The 15,130-nt window shown below is 57.2% G+C and overlaps 1 protein-coding gene across 1 annotated transcript in view; it reads right to left on the bottom strand.

The window, feature by feature from the left end:
* PCBP4 (poly(rC) binding protein 4) overlaps positions 1 to 14,057 on the bottom strand; it is a 28,524-nt gene extending 14,467 nt beyond the window's left edge. Inside the window, exon 1 of the mRNA XM_067561170.1 lies at positions 13,976 to 14,057. The gene's annotated coding sequence lies outside the window, so the exon portion shown is untranslated. The remainder of the gene's footprint in view (positions 1 to 13,975) is intronic.
* Positions 14,058 to 15,130: the final 1,073 nt, after the last annotated feature.

The raw sequence follows: 15,130 nt of genomic DNA on the forward strand, positions 1-15,130 counted from the left end.
TGGCTAACCGGGCAGAGCAGCCCAGCCCCTGTGCCACTTACGAGCCGGATGCAGAGCTCCCCAGTTAGCCAGACTAGGGAAGATGGCCACTGACTGGACAGAACTAGCCAGCCAGTAACTCCAAGCCCCCAAGAAGTAAGACTAAGACAACTGGTGTAAGAAAGAAGGGAACATCTGAAAGCAATGAAAAGCCGGTTAGACTGAGGAAGGAAGAGGGTGACCCTGGCTAAAGAAAGATCGCTAGGAGGTACCAATTGAGCGTGTTAGTGGGATCAGGAAAGATGTAGCTGAAGCTAGAGCCTAGAATGTTTATAGCTGAGGTTGTTTTAATAATCTGCCCCCGCGGGCTGGTACCAGATGAGGTATAAAAGCTACCAGGTGGGGCTTTAACGAAGCCGGAAGCAGCCTCTCTGTGCCCCAGGACTGGTCACTGACCATTGTGCTCCACCTCCGTCACTTAGGCTTTACGCTACAATGTTCTCATTAGAGCTTTCAACTAGCTAAGCGGCAGGAACTGTGCTTCTCCCCAACGGGGGCGACCTCCTAAGGGGCTGAGGCGAGGCAGGGGCAGGGAACGCGTGCGGCCAGTGCCCATCCTGAACCTGCTCTGTGGACAGAAGAGCTTGCGATCCGGCGCCCCTTCCCCAGCCCTGCACGCATGCTGTGACCCGCTCCCCAGGGCTTAGCAGAGCAAAGGGGCTGGCGTGAGACAAGGGGTGGTGAGTGGGGAAAGGGCCGGTGTGAAGTTTCCAGCTCGCAGGGCAAGGCAGCCTCTGATCCGTCTCGCCTTTCTACCTGTCCCATAACACGAGGCCGGGGGGACGCTCGCTGAAGCTGAAGGGCAGTGGATTTGGAGCCAGGAAATCCTTCCTTCCGGCTCCACCGCAGCAGCTCAGCACAGAGGCAAATCCTGGGCCTGGAGCCCAGTCAGGGCTGGGAACCGCATAGAAGACGTCCCCGATCGGCAGTGGCTAAGAGGAAGCCGAGCAATGGAAATACAGCCGGGGCGTGGAAGGGTTAAGCTGCTCCAGAACTGATCCTGGGGGCAGGAGGCCAACGGGTCTGAATAAACCATACGGTTCTGGGCGATTGGAGTAAGGCTCTGGCTGACAGCCGAGCGCCCTGCTCCGGGCAGTGGCAGGCAGGCAGGGGGGAGGGTCTGGCTCACAGCAGAGCCACTGCAGGACGGTTCCAAGGAGCGCTTGCAGTTGGTGAAATCTTTGGCCCGCGTTGCTCCGCTGGGGATGGAATGATCCCAGCTGAGGCCAGCCAGGCGCTGCGTAGGGAAGCGGGTGATGGCCGGGGTTAGGTGTGTGGACAAAAAGATCCCTGCGTGGGGAATTGCCAATATTGCCTTTGTGCTGAGTTATTTCCAGTGCCCGTCCCACTCCCTGGGGGCTTTTAAAGCAGGCGATCAGCCCTGAAGAGCCTCCACAACAATCAGAACAACAGCCCCATTTCTCGCCCTCCCCTCCCCTTCCCATGGGTCAGCCTGCCCCCTCCTCTCCCAGTTGCCCAGGGACAAAACTGGCCCATACAGTGTGCGCAGAGGGTGCAAACCTGGGCTGGGCCGGCCCAAGGAGGGAAGCATGTTCCAGATGCCAGGACCCCCAGGGGAAGGGTCTGACAACAGCAGCACCCCCACCCCCATTTAAACGAAGGGGCTGCAGCACAAGACTCTGCCGATTGAAATTGTGCCAACATCACAGTAGGGAAAATGACTGGGCGTCCTGGCTTCTATTTTCTGTTCTGTCACCGACTTCATGGATGGCAGGGCCAAAGCGCTTGTCAGTTTCACAGCATCGTTGGGGGGTGGTTCGGGGCCGAAATGGGCCAGACGGTGCAAAATTCAGTCCAAGAGAGCCCGGATTCTGGGGTGCGTTGGTTTTAGTCCAGCCCACGCAGAGGTGGGAGGCAGCTGCAAAGTTTGGATCTGGAATCCGGTTTTGTGTTCTTGGCTGTTTATCGGCCCCTTCGAGGCTGTTAAGTTAGAGCAGCCCTGAGAGAATCAATTTAATACCAGGAAATCTTCCTCCTCCTCTGACTGACCAGAGGGGCTGGACCCAGGATATGGGACAGCGGCTTAAAGCCTGTGCTGAGTGGAGTGTGGCGGGAATGGACCATGGGGTCTGTATTGGTCGGGGGGATGGGCTCTGGGTCTGGGGTCTCTCTCTCTCCTGTGGGAGTCCCCGAGAAACCATCAGAGACAATGGATGGCAGCAGAACACCGGTGCCACTGGGGGAGCAGTGACAGGGCTCTGGGGACACCAAAAGAAGAGGCTGATCGGCTCCGAGGTTTGCTAATAGCTAAGGAGAGAGAAAGGAAATGAGGTGAGTGTCTCATGCTGGTGAGTGCATAAAGCTGGTGCTGGGATCGTGAGTCACTTTCAGGTGAAATTACTGGCTGCTGCTAAAGGCTTTACTAAACCTGGGGGCCAGCTCTTGCCCCCACTGTGCAGTCTTGAAAAGCCAGGGACTGATCACAGCTCTGCTGGACGTGCAGGCCACGGGGCACATTCTTCACGCTACGGAGTGATGCTACTTGGAGGTGCATTACAGGAGCTGGTGTGCAAGGGAGGTGCTGTAACACTGCCACAAAGGAGGATCTGCTGGCCCCAAATCCTGTGTCTGTGTGTGTGAGAGAGACACGTACACACGCACATGCTCCTTGCCGCGCTGTTAGCTTAAGGAGCAGAACTGCATCCCCTCACTCCACGTGTGCAAAGCCTGTTTTATGCAGGGTCTGTTGGAGGGCGGCAGGATTTAACGCAGAGCTGAAATGTTTGTGGGATTGGGGCGCACACTGTGTAACTGTTACAGTTTTGCATTCTCTACCCTGCACTTGTAATGTCCGAGGAGCCTGCCTGCTTGCCAGTGCCACGTTGCAAGGCAGAATTGATGCTGCATGTTACAGAGAAGGCTCCACCCACACCCAATCCTGGAGACTTTACTTTTGTTCTTTCTTGATTTTTGTTTTGTTTTTTCTTAATTTGAAATAAAAGATCAGCTGTGCCATAGTACAGAAGGATTGTCTTGTGTTTATGGCTTGAGACTGGGACCCAGAAAATCTGGGTTTAATTCTTAGAATCTGCCACAGCCTTTCTTTGTGACCTTGGGCAAATCCATTATGCCCTTTGGCCCTGATTCAGCATAACACGTAAGCATGTGCTAAACTTTAAGCAGGTTCTCGAGTCCTGACTTCAGGGACATACACCTTTGCTTTAATGCTTTGCTGAAGTGAGGTCTCTGGAACCTCAGTTCCCTATCTGTAAAATGGGGGTAATAATCCTCCAACCCTTTGTCTGTCTTGCCTCTGTCTCTCAATGTGTCCTGCGTTCCAATGACTGATGGTTTGTGGTGAATTATAAATCCTTATAAACTGGATCCATCTATGGACTACATCAGAGCTTCCCCTGAATGAGCTCTGAGATTCCCTCGCAGACCAAAGCATGGGTGCTTAGAGCAGGGTTCAGGGTTGCTTTCAGTAAACCATCCCTTGGGCTGATTTTCTGGTTCTGAACGTGTTGTAAACCTCTGAGGTAACCCAGCAGAATCATTTTCTTCCCCCCGCACTCCCTGCGTAAGCAAATAGACACTGCACTGCACATCACAAAGCTGCTCCTTCTCACCAGAGATCTGGATGCCTCCCTACGCAATGTCTGTGGCTTGGCTGTGCTAGGAGTGGTACAGGAGCTAGTGGCTGGGCTGTATCGGCTAACGGGGACACCCCCGATATCACTAAGACATGGCTTGACCTGCGATTAGCAACTGCTCAGGTGACAGAAGTGGGAAGGAATTAGATCCTTGAATGTCCTTTTCACCATCCATCTCATTCGTCATTTCAGCGTGGAGGCTGGCACCCTGCTGGTCAGTTTCATCTTGGTTTCCTTGCAGGTTACTTCCCAATCCCCAGGCACTAGCACGACTGTTATTGTGACTGAGACTGACGGAGCAGCCAGAGACCTGGATCAGGATCAGAGCCCCCTGTACGGCCAAAGACCTGCTCTCTGCTCTACCGTGTCCTTTGGGGGGCCAGCTCCTCTGCTGGTACATGGCAGCATATCTCCTTTGTGGTCTAAAGTGCTATTGCCAATTTACACCCACTGAGGGCCTGGCCGGTTTCCAGTCCTGCCCGGAACAGCGGAAAACATTTAAATCGCCATTCAGTTTTAACCAAACGCCCTTCCACCCAGCCCCGTTTAGATCAGCCTACATGTGGGACCTTTCCCTGAGTTTGACAATGTCCTTTTAATTCTGTGTGCCTGACTCTCCACAGCCCTGTGTCGACATTTACACCCTTGGGCGCACACGGTAGTATTTTGCACCCATTTTACCCTCACCACGCCATCTTCTGGATCCCCCCCTCCTATCTTGACTTAACTGGCTACCTGGGAGGTCCCCCTTACGTCATAGGTGGTGTGGCTGGGTCGCCTCCACGTTCCAGCAATTTTTGCCAGCCAGAAAGACCCTGTACAGCTGTCAATGACTGCACATAAGTTAGCCATTACGCTGGCTAGCCCCAGAATCTAGGGGCTACGCAGCCACTTTCCCTTGCCCCATCTTAATCTGGGCCAACACAGCTGCAGCACAGCCTGGAAGCGCGGTGCAGGGCAGTGCATGAATACACAACATGAGAGACCTGCAGGTGTGCCTTACAAAATGAACAGATCTTATAACGCTCTGGGTTGATCCCTCTTGTATCCATGACCAACCAGCGAATCACCCAAAATAAAGGCAGCCCTTGGACAGTCCACGCCAGCTCTCCCAGGGGCCCAGCACATGCTGGGAAAGGACAGGGGGGGTGTCTGGTTACTTCTCCTAAGCGGCCCTCAGGAAAGCTGGCTGTGTACAATAAACCTGCTGGCTCTGTACCTTCCCCGTCTTCCTGCGTGGATTAATGACAGGCTCCTGGGGACCTGGGACACAACAGCTGCCAGTTGTTTTTGTGCCACCCATGCTCAATTGCCCCTGTGGCCCGTTGACCACCCCTGGATTTCCCACAGACAGCACCTTGCACCCTGTGTTTCTGCTGGCGCCAAAATGAGCAGGGCTGCTGCTGTTTAATAACAACTTCGGTTTGTGCAGGCCTGAATCCTGCCAGGACAACTTCCCATGCTTTGCGCAGCCGCCTCGTCCGTGCTGTCGGCCCAGCTCTGAGGTCAGCGGTTGCGCACCCAGATCCTGGGAGCACGTATGGGGTGCGTTCCCCTCCACAAAACACTCTGTTTGCTCTGAGTTAAAGCGAGTGCCTCCATCACAACCACAAATCAAGGGGATCCCCAACTAAGGCGATCACCAGTCCCGTGCCCTCTAGCCACATGCACCCTAATATCGTAGGACGTGATTTCCAGAGGTATTAAGCACCAAAGGCTCCACCTGCTGGGAGCTGGGGCTGTGCTGTACGTCTGGCTATTGGAGCCAAACGACTCGACCGTGCTCACGCTAGCTCATTCCACACTCAGACCGGCGGGTATCGTATCAGCCAGTGGAACGCACACGCTTCCCACTGCAGCACTCGGCTTTGTTTGGCATAAGGCTCTGAAGAGGAGCAGTGGGGAGGGGAGGGGAGGGGAGGTGAGTTGTTGCTGGCGTGCTCTGTATCTGCACACCTGAGCAGGGCAACTCAGCGCCAGCGGCCTAGAGACAACCCGAACAGAGTAGGGCAACTACTGGACATGCTCAGTAGCTGTTCCTGAAGCTCTAGAGGATGTTTGCATTGTGGGCAAGTCACCTGACTGGCCACACCCAGCACATCTGAGAGCTCAGCCAATCAGAGCACAGTGGGGCATGGGGGAAGGCTATAAATAAGGAGTTAAATGAGCCCTCATGGGGAGATGCTTGCTGTGGGGTCTCAGTCACACTTGGGATACAGGTGAGTGCTAGTCCAGCTTCCCCTAGGAGGGAAGCTGTCCATTAAGATAAGGTTTTTGCCATAGGGCTGTGGGGAAGCATTTGTCTGTGGCACTTCGTGCAGCTATTGGCTAATCTGAACTGGGGCTGGAGTCTGTCTCTGTTAAACAGATAACGGGGCAGATCTGAGGGCGTGGTGGGTTTTTACGTTCTTACCTCACCTGGCTGCACTGACCAGGAGACAATAGTGTGACAGCCTTATGGTGACCCAGGGATGGATATTTTATATGCTGGTCCCAAACCGTGTCCCACTTTGGCTACAGACTGTGGGTTTCTGTTTCACCAGCAACTAAGGACCAGTCCGCTATTAACCCCCCGTGGGCTGGAATGCTGTGGAGATCCCCAAATTGTGTGTTTGCTGACAGGATTGTGAAGTGTGTGAAAGGGCTGAGAAGCTGCCATTCTCCCCAGGCTCTGCAGAGTCCAGCTGATGCACGCCACGTATTATGGTCCCTCTGTACAGACTGAGAAATCAGCTCGGGGAGACGCTCAGAGGGGGAAAGGGGTTATATGGGTGTACCAAAATAGAGACCTGCAGCTGTTTTGAATATGTGTAGCAGCATCAAAGTGCATGAGAAACACCAGCAGATCTGCTGGCTAACAACTTTAATTTAAAAGTTACTTTTAGGATCTTGATATAGCTTTTCCAGGATCAGTGTGTGTTAAAGGGCTGCTTACTAAGGAACTGTATGTTTGCAGCGTGCTTGTAGCATGTCGGTCCCAGGATATCAGAGAGGCGAGATGGGTGAGGTAATGTCTTTTATTGGACCAGCTGCGGTTGGGGAGAGACCAGCTTTGGCGCTAACACAGAGCTCTGTGCAGCCACAGTGCACTGAACAAGCGTGCTGAATAGCTGGAAAACGTGTCTCTTTCACTAGAGAAGTAGGTCCAATAAAAGAGCACCTCACCCACTTTGTCTCGCTAAAGGCTGGTCTACACTGCACCCTTACTTGGGTATAACTATCGCACAGGGGGGTGAAAAATCCATCTGAGCAATACGCTGCCATGGCCTTGTCAAAGGAAGCCAGCTAATCTTGCCTTTTCCTCGGTGAGATATTTGTGTATCCAGGGTCAGCACTGCCACCTCTTTTCTGGTGGCCCCGGGAATTTTTGCAGAACTGAAACTTTTGCATTTTAAAAAGCACCAAAACCGTTTCCAGCCCTTCCTTTGGTGATGGAAGCTTCCCAAATGTGACCTGACACTGCATTGCCAACCTGAGTCTGCCTCACACACAGGTCCTGAGTGAGGCATGGGCTGTCCTGCCCATCCCAGCGAGAAGTTAGCCCCCAACGATTATGACAACTGTGCACATGTCAATGCTGTGAACTGTCCCTTGGGCAGAACCATCTGGCTAGATTGTGGGCGGGGCTTGAGATTGTGGGCGGGGTTTGGGATTGTGAGGTTTGGGTGTGTGGGTGGGGCTGAGAATGTGGGCCTGTTTTGGGAACGGTGGGTGAGGTTTTAGCTTGTGGGCAAGATTGGGGTTTATGGCTGTGTCTTGGTTTTATGGATGGGGCTTGGATGTGTGGGCGGGGCATATTTAGGGCTCCTCCCACTTTTTTCCCATTTTGCTGATTGTGGCTCAGAAGGCCGGTTGGTGGCCCTCTGGCCTGGTGTATTTTGCTTTGCCTTTGTATATGACAGATCTGCCCTTGTAGCCAGCTCCTCCTCCTGGTCTGGTCTCCCTTCAGGGGAGACCGATTCTCCAAGAGGCCGGCTTCCCTTCAATGCCCCGTCCCTGGGCCTCTGTGTGCGTTTGTTTGTCCATCCCATGGATCCACATGTAAGCCTTCATTGCCCTCTGTGCAACCTTTACTGCGCCCCCTCCCCATCTCTCCCAGCGCTCAGCACCACTGCTGCCAATAATCTGTGATGTCCTTGCCAAACTCAGGGAAGCATGCGTGGAATGCAAACCCACACGCGAGCCGGGACGCTCAGTCCAGCCCCCACCTGGGTGCCGCTGCTCTGAACCATCGACATTGCTGTCCTCAGGGACAGACGCGGATGGTGAAGGGGGAGGGACATGTGGGGGTGGGTTAATATCCAGAGCCAAAATAGTTTTAAGCCCCTGGATTCCCTTCTGGGAATCCTAAAGAAAACCAAGTTGAAAATGCTAGTTTACTGGGCGAGACGGGAACAGCTGTGTCAACGCAGACACGGTCAACCCGCTCCTCTGATCTCCGCCAGCTGTCCCGGGTGGCAAATGTCCCATCAAAGGGTCTCGGGGGCCGGGGGGGGTGTTTATTTTGACTCCAGATTGGGAGCCGGCGTGCCAGGCTTTGTTGCAGAGGATGATAACAAGGCTGGGAGAGGGGCAGGGTCCCTTGCACGCGCAGCAGCAGCAGCGATCATGTGGGGAGTTAAGGGGGCAGCCCCCTTTCCCTGGCCAAGTTGTTCAGCAGCACTCCCGGGACCGGGCTCTCAGCGGCGCTCCCCCAGTTGTGGTGGGGTGCAGCCGATGCACACGGGCTGGGAGTCTAGCCCCAGCAATGCGTTCCCGCCGGGGCCGGGGCCTCGCAGATCGGAGCAGCTCCCCACTTGCGGAGCCCCGGCGGCCCGGGGCTGGCTGGCGTGGCCGTTGAAAAGGGCCAGGTTATTTGACCAGCCTGCCTTCCTGAGCTGTGTCTGCAGCCATCCCGCCCTGCCTGGAGCTGGCCAGGCTTCGGACAGGTCAGTGGGTGGCTAGGAGACCTCGGGATCTGCGGCAAGCGGGAGCCCGGAGCCCAGCCCGGGGTGAGGGGGTGCACGTCCCACTGCCCCCAGAGCCCAGCCCTGCCCTGCGTACTGGGAGTTACTAACCCCATGGCCCTTCTTGTCCTGGCTAAATTCCAGCGCGCGTAAAGACGGTGGTTCTCGTGTCCTGGGAGCACCCCAGCTTTCCCACGTGCTGCTGAGCGCAGCTCCGGAATTGCCGAAGAAGAGCCTGTCCCAGGGTTGACCCTGGGCTGGCTTCCTGACTCTTAGCAGGCGGGTGCGCGATCACAGAGGGGGGCCCCCTCCAAGTGTGGATCTGAGGCCCCCCCCCCCCAGATGCTGAAAGGATCCTTCCTTCCCCCATTGATCTTAGCTAAAAGGCCAAGCTGCCGCTCGTAAGACAATGGCCCTTGGCTTTGCCCGCAGGCTGGGTTTTGCAGAGGCACTCCCTGCCCCCCAGCAGACAGCAGAGAGGTGAGGCAAGCTACTGCCCAGAGGGCGGGCCCCAGAGCGGCTCGGGTGGGTGCCAGGGTCCCAGGGACGGGGAAGCGGCATTTGCCAATGGCAGGGAAGAGGCCTGCAGATAGCGGGTGCAGCCGGCGCTCCGGGAAGGGAGCAGATGGCAGGCGAGAATAGGTCATGGGATGAAAGGGATCAGCAGCGCACGCCTCTTGTTGCTGCTGGATTCATTGGCAGGGCAGTGCTCAGTGCCTGGCCTGTAGGGCTCTGAGCCGTCATCAAAGCGCCCGGCTTACTGTCAGAGGACAGCCAGGGGCCAGCAGGGAGGTGCTTGTTCGATCCCGCCGGAGAGACACACAGGCCTCAGCTCGCATACCCCAAAGCCCTGGGGAGCTGGGACTGGGCTGCTCATTCACCATGCGCCTCTCGGCAGCTCTGATTCCCACAGCTCCTGGGCAGGGGAGCCCCTCAGCCCCTCCAGTGAGGGGAGTTGGGGGGGCTGCTGGCAGTGATGGATGGCTAGACCTGAAGCAGGGGGGCTGTCTAGACCGAGGGCTCCCGGGGGGGGGCTTGGGAAGTGTTTTATCTTTAACACCCCTACTGCCACCTCCTGATCTGAGCTCTGGGGCGTTTCCAGGGGAGGGGCTGTGGCTTGCTGCAGAGGCCTGCGTTGGCACCACGCCTGCCAGCCCAGTGTGTTTGTGCCCCCCACAGATGTGGCGGTTTGACCAAAACAATCTGCTCTAATGGCAGGATATTTGGCTGCCCAGAAGGACAGCATCTCTGGCCATATCGCCCTGCTCCTGTGGCCAGGACGGAGAGGGTGGTGGAGGGATCAGGTGACTGGATTTGCTACTGACATGCTGTGCAGCTATGGACGAGGCTCCGTGCCTCTGTTTCCCCACGTGTAACATGGGTGATCTGGAAAGGATGGCCCAGTGGTGCTAGCCTGTGACTTAGGAAATCTGGGCTCCATTCCCTGCTTTGAGTCACCCTTGGGCGAGTCACAAAGCTGCTCTGTGCCTCAGTTTCCCCATCTGTGAAATGGGGGTGATAATTCTTCCCTGCCCCACAGAGGATAAATACATTAAAGGTGGTGAGGTGCTTGTGGGCCATGGTAACAGGAGCCAGAGAAGCACCTTAAGATGGTGCTGCTCTCCTCCTAACCCCCAGAGGCAGTAGCTACGTCGGCGGGAGCAGCTCTCCCTTTGACACAGTGCTGTCCACACTGAGGCTTAGGTGGGTTTTTCACACCCCTGAGCGAGGTAGCTGTACGACTCTAGGTCTGTAGTATAGACCTGGTCTTAGGGATGTTAATTCCATGAGGGTCTGTAAAGCGCTCGGAGCTCCAGGGTGGATGCAGCGTGACTGTCCCCGCAATATGGGACAGCACTGGCCTGCCACGCTGTCGGGCCGCCCGTGCCCGGAAGCTGCGGTGCACCAGGCACAGGAGTGGCAGGAGGAGAGCATGCCCTTTTGGCTTCTTTATGGCATGGGGAGGGCTGAGAGGCCCGCCCGCTCATTTTGTTCGGCTCATTTTTCATACTAGACTAGCAGCTCACATCTGCCTTGGTTTCTGTTTGTCTGCGCTCCTGCAGCTCAAATGGCGATGACTAATCTACAGTGCGGAGAAAGGAAGCCTTTGTGAGAGATCCCACCCCTTCAGTAAAGGGCTAGGAGCCGGGGTCACATGGCTGAGATCACTGCAGCAAAAACAGGGACGACTTGGCTTGATGGTCCCGGTATCTCTCAGCAGGAAAAATGCCCTTTAAACTCCCCCCGTTCCTACTTCTTCCTGCCCTCCCTGGCATGCCACAGAACCTCTGCAAAGGGCACCAGGCCAGGGTGCTAATGATTGCCTGCAAGTTGCCCACTGGGGCCTGCAGGTCAAGTGGGAACCAGGAGCCCCAAGACCAGCTGGAGAGGACGCTCTCTGGGTACGCCTTGTGGTGGGCTGCCCTTTGACTGGGTGTCTGCTCTTCCTCTCCTGAGTCAAGCCCGCCCCTTCCACCTCACACCCTGGCAGTGCAGGGAAGGACGAGGTGTAATGACCCGCTGCTCCAAGTGCAACAGTCTGGGGTAGCAGGGATGATCAGGAGCCACCTTTACCTGTAAGATGCTTCACAATCCTCCCGGCTTCCCCAGGGAGAGGTCACTATTGTCCCCACATTACAGATGGGGAAACTGAGGCACCGACCGACACCGTCGCAGGCCCAAGGCCATGGTGGCAGAGCCAAGATTAGAATTCAGGAACCACTGGCCCCTTGTCCTGTGCTCAGATCGCTAGATCAGTGGGTTTTAATCCTTACATCTTGTCTGCCCCTGCACTGAATCAGGATAATCCGTGTCCCAATAACTAACACAGAGAAATCAGGCCAGCCACTGGCCACCTGGATACAGGGGCTTTCTTAGGACTCTCAGCAGCTCCTCGCAGTGCACTTTGCCCTGCGGCTCCGAGTTCTAATCTCACCAGTGCCACCAGGAAATGCCCACTGGGGGAAGCCCTTGACGGCTCCGCAATGTATACAGCACGCTGCTGGCATGCCAGTTCTCCCTCGCCCTCTCTGAGCGCCTGCGTTCTCCAGCACACAAAGGCCGAGACCGAGCTCCCGAGCCGCAGTGGAAGTTTGTGCGTGTGGGCAGCTTCCACATTCGCTCTGCCCGGCCCGCCCCCGGCTTTCACAGGAGAGAGGTTCTCTCGTCCTGGGGCCCAGAACAATTTCCCGTGTGTTCCTAGCGCGGTGGCGAGTCGCCCGCGGGATGATTTTACAGCCGCTCTGAATGCTGGGCCTTATGATGCGGACAAGACAGGCTGGAGGATGTGAGGCTTTGTAAGGACAAAGGGCAAATGTCTGTTTGTGGCCGGAGGGGAAATAAAAACTCGTGGGCAGCTCAGACAGGGCTGAGCGTTGGTGGGGGGGTGTCCCTTGGAAAGTTTAGCCTTGAGATAAGGGTGGGCGGGGAGGTTCCCTGCAGGATCTGCATCCTAGCTAGGGGGAAGATCTGGCCTTGGAAGGTCTATCTAGAGCAGAAGGAGGTGGAGGGGGCTGTGAATCCTGCCAAAGGCTTTCCCTAGTGTCTTGGCTATTAGGAAGTGTCCATTGCCGGGAAAGGATGAAGTCACGGCTCAATATGTGCCCATCTCATGCAAAGCTCAGCTGATGGCAGTGAGGGTCCATCTCCATCACCGCTGGGACCCAGCCCATCACGCGCCCATTGGCGTAGAATTATCATCCAGTGGGACAGTAGCACAGCTCTACGTAAGCTTGAGACTCGCTCACTATTTACCAGCTGATTTTTTCCAAGTGCCCTAAAATCCTCGTGCAGACTCAGATTGTCTCAAAAATGGATCTGCCTCATGGAGATGCGGGGTAGGATCAGTGGTCCAAATTGGAGGGCGTTTGACAATGGGGTTCCTGAGATACAACTCCCCCCACCACGCAAGAACGTGGCACCAGCATTTTATGGTCCTTATGGAACTTTTCTTGAGCACAACTGGGCAACCCAATCGAAGCAGCTGATTCAGTGATGGGCTCATCTAGCACAGCAGGAAATTTCACCTGGGCAATCTAGGGTCTCAAGGCCTACTCCCTGCAGCCTCTACGCCCTCCCTTTGGAAGCCAAATGGCTACACGGCCCAAATTCACCCCATTGACATCCATGGCGACATGCCGTAATGTGGCTCTGGGGATCATCCAGAGGGAGTTTTGTGTCGTCGGGCTGGTGGGGTTTTGTTTTGCCCCACTGTGGGTAGGAGGGCCCTGCTAGACATGGCACCTCCCTCGTGGGCTCTGGCAGGCGTGCCCGGTGCTATGCACATGGTTATTTATACACCATGTGAGTAATGCCCGGGTCCTTGTGAGCAAGGTGGCCAGTGATGACTGGCGGCGAATGGCATTTGGGTGGCCGACGGGAACAAAGGACGGCGCTGCGTCGAAGGAATGAAAGCAATCTGCAGCTGCGGGGTGGCAGGTGGCGCGTGCGGGCTTCCCTGCAGGAGGCCAGGACTGGGTCACAAATGGAATGAGTTGGGCGGCCTCGTCTCTGGCCTCGTGGGCTCAGCACAGTGGCGATCCTGACCCAGGAACAGCTGGGGTACCGGGGGTAAGAATGGGGACGTGGTGCTGGCAGCACCAGCCGAGCTGGTCCAGGGGGGACCCGGAGCTGGAATGCCCGGAGGCATTGCCCTGCAGGGCCGGCTAGCAGGGGTTGGGCGTGGGCCCCGCTGAGCTGGGAGGGCAGTGCTGGGAGAGGCATGGCGGGTGGGGACTGAGGCGCACTGGCAGAGCTGCGTGAGTGGGAAGCTTTCCGAATGCAGCCGGCCCCTCCCTGGCTGGGATGCGAAATGAAGCCCTCGTTGAGCTCTGCACAGCCCCGGGGCAGTTACACAGAACAAATCTGTGCTGCGAGACAAAGGTCCTCTGGGGACCCCGGCGCTTCCTGGCACGTGTGTCTGTAAGTGCCCCTGGGTACCCGCCACTGGGAGAGAGGCACTGGCCCTCTGGCACCTTACCCCCTCCCTGGGCTCTGGGATCTCCAACTGAGACAGGGCAGGGAGGTAACGGGAGGCGACATCGGACCCTGCAGACTGGTGTCGGAGCAGCTGTCGTCTCCCGCCTGGTTCCCAGCCCGTGGCGGCGCGGCGAGCTCCTTGCCAGGCAAACACATGGCTCCGCCAGGAGGAAAACTTTAGCTCTTTCTCCCCTCGCCTCCCGTCGCCGCGCAGCCTGGGACGGAGCTGGACTGCTGCACCCGCACAGCGAGCCCCGGGGCACGCGAAATCGCTCCCTCGCTGTCTAAATCAGTCGCACCTCGGTTCTGCCTCTGCTGTGCTCCCACCCCCTGGATCCCCTCTCCGCCGGCCCGGCGCCTGCAGCCGGGGGGAGTTACAGATCTCCCCCATTCTCCTACCTGTTCTGTCCGTCCCGGGCCGGCGGTGCCTCCTACTCCCACATTGTCACCCGGAGAGGCGCTTGCAACAACTGGCAGTGACATCAGCCAGGAACAATGAAATGCTTGACAGCCCAGGCGCAGGCCAGAGGCTGGGGAATATTTCCCCCCCCCCACCCCCCCATCCCGCCCAGCCTCCATCCCTCCCTCCAGGATCCAATTACAGCGGATAAAGGAGCCACTAAAAGGAACAATGCATACTGGGTAAGGCCATCTGCCAAGGACAGGGACATTCCATCCCCCGCCTCCCACCCCACCCCCCCGCGGGCATATGCTCACCCTTTGTAATTGCATTCTTTCCTGGTAACCGAGCGGCCAGCCCGGCGTCAAGGACACGGCCAGCGGGCCTGGCGCGGGGTCCCTGGCACAGGGAGGGCTCTGCTCTTTCCAGCGCCCGCTCCCTGCCGCGGAGCAAGTGGCTAAGATGCCACCCGACCACCCGCCCGCGGGCGCCTGCTGTCGCCGGCCCAGCTGGAGAGGGGTTCTAGGGAGAAGGGCCGTGGGTAGGTGGGGGGCTGGATTGCTCCCCGCACCGCCCAGGCCGGACGGGATCCACAGGCCCAGTGGGCATTCCACAGGCTGCGCGGGATGGGTCGCCAAGGGGCAGAGCAGATCCCACAGACCAGAGTCAAAGCGGCACCAGGGGGCATGGAGGGAGAGGACCCCTGTGCCACCCGTTGCTCGCGCAGGAAAGGGGCATCGCTGCTCAGGCGCAGCTCAGAGCCCGTGGCCTCCCCCTTTAACCTAGAAACCCGGTGACGATAGGAAACGGGCGTTGCTGCAGCTGCTGTCACGCTTGAGGGCTTGCAGTGGAGCCTGGAAAGGGCCCTGGGCTGTAACGTGCCTGTCCCGCCAGGCGGCACGCCACCAGCACTGCAGGGTCCCCTCCAGGCCTAGATCCACACCGGTATTTAGGCGCCTAACGTCCACTGCAATAACGAGTTGGTGCCTAAAACCTCGTGTGGATCTGGGCCCTGTGGAGCCTGGCTTTCAGTGCTGTCATGTGGCATGACCACGTCGTGGCTGGTGCAGACACCTCTCCCCAAGGGGATGATCCTGTCATGTCTTCCAGACAGCACCTGCTCCCAGTCTGCCGCACGGCGCCGCGGAACGTTT

The sequence above is a fragment of the Emydura macquarii genome, unplaced genomic scaffold, assembly GCF_026122565.2.
Source record: "Emydura macquarii macquarii isolate MOO-44397 ecotype Brisbane River unplaced genomic scaffold, CSIRO-AGI_Emac_v2 contig_2369, whole genome shotgun sequence".
NCBI classification, from domain to species: domain Eukaryota; kingdom Metazoa; phylum Chordata; order Testudines; family Chelidae; genus Emydura; species Emydura macquarii.